Source organism: Sus scrofa, chromosome X (assembly GCF_000003025.6).
Source record: "Sus scrofa isolate TJ Tabasco breed Duroc chromosome X, Sscrofa11.1, whole genome shotgun sequence".
In the NCBI taxonomy this organism is placed as follows: Eukaryota; Metazoa; Chordata; class Mammalia; order Artiodactyla; family Suidae; genus Sus; species Sus scrofa.
Genome location: NC_010461.5, coordinates 10193622 through 10197430, shown reverse-complemented (window position 1 = coordinate 10197430; position 3809 = coordinate 10193622). Strand labels below are relative to the sequence as shown.

The following is a 3809-nucleotide window of genomic DNA, read 5'->3' as shown; positions in this document are numbered from 1 at the left end:
CGTAAGGATGCAGGCTCCATCCCTGGCCTTGCTCAGCGGGTCAGGGATCTGGCGTTGCCATGAGCTGTGGTGTAGGTCCCAGACGCAGCTTGACTCCCTAGTCGCTGTGGCTGTGGTGTAGGCCGGCAGCTGCAGCTCTGGTTAGACCCCGAGCCTGGGAACCTCCATATGCCGCAGGTGTGGCCATAAAAAAAAAAAAAAAAAGAGTTGTTGACATGACAACTGGGAGAACTTAACTTTTCTCAGCTTGGCTCTTCACCGCTCTCTGCCTGGAGACCTCTTGCCTCCTGGCCCATGACCTTCACTGTCTTTGCTACAGCCTGAATGTGCAAAGGCAAGTTCCCAACACACAACAAGCGGCGTCCTTATAGCTCAGGGTCCCATGGGGTCTGCACAGATTCACCAGGACTCCCCACATCTGCACTCAGAGGGCGCATGTCCATAGCAGGTCTAGATCACACCTTTCTCAAGAGCCAGGGCTGCCTCTCACTCTTTGAAATAAATACTGCTTCTCTTCAAAGGAATTGAGTGCCAGTAAAATTAGATTATTAGAGGTTATCATTCTGTCGAACAGCTTCAATACCATTATCACAGCTTCAGAGGATAGGCTATTGCTAGTCAATAAATCCCAGTCTTTCTTGTTTCTACATGATAGTTCAGAGCCTCTTCTCAAACACCCAAGATGAAAATTAATTTTTACTCACTTTACCATTCAAAGAATGCTCTAAGATTGTGCATAACTATCTTTTCGTGTGACTCAGTCCCAGCCTCTTATCTGAACCCTAGTTTTCATGATAGACATGCTTTCAGATGTATATCACTCTGTGAGTAAGTTTCTCTTATTTAGAGTTGAACCTCTTTAAGGCTTGATTCTTCATATTTCTGCTACAAATGTGATGCCTTTAGAAACTATTTTCTATCAGTGGGAGATTCCCAAATGAAAAAAAAATACATATATATATATATACTTCAATTCAAAAAAAAAAAAATCTTTCTCACATCATGAGCCCTGGCTCTGAGCTGTCTTGAGAGCCTGCAACTTGCCTCTCTAGCTGCCTGTTGGACGCCCCAGAGACCCCTCCAATGTAAACCAGCCCCAATCTCATCATGATCAGAGATGTCAGACTGAAAAAATATGCATGATGTAAAAGTTAAGTTTTTGGGGGGACAAAATGGGGACTATAGCCCGGGAAGCAGCATTTCAGAGAGCTCTGAAATACCGCTCCAAAGAGGCAGGGTGCAGGTCAGTATATATGCGATTTTGGCAAAGGGGGAGGTCCATGCACCCAAGCATGCATTTTGCAGAAGGTTGCTGCTAGTGTCGAGCAGGCATCACCATGAAGGATTTTAGTGCTTTTCTAGATATGAGGAGACTTCAGAATTGGGCTCCTACAATCTCCTGAAAATATGTGACTACCTAAAGATCTGTTCTGCGGTTTTCCCAGAGCACAGAGGGCCTCATTCCTCATCTCCACCCTGAGCGCCTTCCAGGGGCTGCCGAGGGTTGGCAGCTGCAGCGGCTCATGAGTCAATCCTTGTAGAGGCAGATGGCAAGTGCCAAGCTGCCGTTCGCAGAACCCTGGCTCTGCCATTTTTTTCTCAGGGAGACAGACCTTGGACAAGTCACTTCACCTCTGGGTCTCAACTCCTCATCCATAGAGTTAGCCAAAATTTCTACCTCTTAGGGTGGAACGAGGATTAAGGATAAGGATGAGGAATGAAGATGCAGCTAGTTAATTCAGGTAAAGGATTTAGACTGGGAGCCAGCCCATGCACTCTCCACAAATACTATCTTCTTCTTCTAATTCTGGCTTTTTAGGGCTGCAACTCCGGCATATAGAAGTTCTGAGGCAAAGGGTCCCTGGATCCTTAACCCACTGAGAGAGGCCCGGGATTGAACCTGCATCCTCATGGGTACTAGTCGGATTCATTAGCACTGAGTCACAATGGGAATTCCGCCCCACCCACTATTATTCTTTTAATCTTTGCTTTCTTAGGGTTAGCAGAGTTCCCTAGTGATGATATCAAATAAGTGAAAACCACAATGTCATTTGCTTGTCTGAATCCTATCTCCTCCTCGTGCTCATCTGCTCCCAGTTGAACAAAGTGGATACAGTACTGCCTAGATTCTGGCCTACAGCAGGGCCAGGCTCAGAGCGATCTGAGATCAGTTTGGCTAGATTAGGACTTTGGTGGAGAGTGTTACACGTGAAGGAAGTGAAGAGAGACCATCTGCCGGGCAATCTTAGCAGGAGATTCAGAGCTGATCTTCTGCATTAAAGGGCCAGTCTTCCAAATGAGACATAGGGTTCATGGGGCAGGGCCTCCAGTTGAAGTTAAGGCTCAGTACGCTCACCATCTCTTCGTCATTCAATTTAAAAGTCAAGGCCTGCAAGTTCTCAACAATGCGTCCTGGTGGCACAGACCGAGGGATTACAACCACATTCCTCTGGATACGGAAACGGATCAGAACCTGGGCTGTAATTTTTTGTGCTTGGCAGCAGTCTCCTCAATCCTGGGATCCTCCAGTAGGGAAGGGTCCGCTGGGTTGGTCCAAGGTGTGTCCAGAGAGCCCAGAGGGCTGTTGGGTGGGACACTTACGCACCTGGAGTGGCAGTACCAGATCCATTTCTCCTGTATGAGGTACAGGTGACAATCTGGTTAGTCACTGGTCTGTATTTCAGTCCAGTTTATTCAAGAGCCTTCTGACCTGCAAGTGGCTGAGGGTGGAGATTCCAATGGCTTTCGCCACCTCCGCCTGCCCCGCCCCCATCCAAGAATATTACTTTACTGGCGAGGACATGGCCTGAACTGTGTTTGGGGAAAATTCCTCCCCAGGGTGTTATACCAGTTTTTTTTTTTTTTTTTTTTTGGTCTTTTTGCTATTTCTTGGGCCGCTCCCGCGGCATATGGAGGTTCCCAGGCTAGGGGTTGAATCGGAGCTGTAGCCACCGGCCTACGCCAGAGCCACAGCAACGCGGGATCCGAGCCGCGTCTGCGACCTACACCACAGCTCACGGCAATGCCGGATCGTTAACCCACTGAGCAAGGGCAGGGACCGAACCCGCAACCTCATGGTTCCTAGTCGGATTCATTCACCACTGCGCCATGACGGGAACTCCGTGTTATACCACTTTTTAAGATAGATGCCCAGATGATCCAGTTTCAGATCCTTGAGGGTCTTTTGACAGGTTTCTTTCACTAGGTTCCCTCCAAGAAGATGGGTCGTAGGTTGACCCATCTTAATGATGACGAAGTCCTCCCGCTTCATGACCTTCTCTTGGATGGCTTCCCCCGGCTCCATCTTTTTCTGACAGACACAGGCACAGTTCATGTGGCTGAGAGCCTGCATCCATGGCCTCCTTCATAGGCTCCCTGACTTTGCCTGGGGGAGACTTCTGGGGCCCACGTGAACCATGGACACCTTGGCTTTGGTATTGACCATGAAGGTGACCATGGTCAATGTAGACACAGTTCTGAGCAAGGACATAGGTACCCTGTGCCCTGGTTGAGGAGACTGGCCCTCAGGCAGGGACTTCATCCAGCATGTTCACTTCTGTATTCCCAGCACTTAACACGGAACGTGGCCTGTCCCACATGCTCCATAAGTACTGATGAGTAAATGATACTATTCAAGATTAATTCCTTTATCCCTTCACTGCCCACTTACTGACTGTGTCAGCAACTGCTCCTTGATACAACAGGATCTTACTGTAAGTGACAGAGTGCACAGCTACCCTAGTGCCAGTCCAGGAACTGCTAGCTACTGGTCCAAGCTGAGAGAAAAAGCTTATGCCAAAATATAGTTC

At 48.4% G+C, this 3809-nt stretch overlaps 1 pseudogene; it reads right to left on the bottom strand.

Annotated features, from left to right (window-relative positions):
• On the bottom strand, window positions 1990-3457 carry LOC100737464 (annotated as a pseudogene).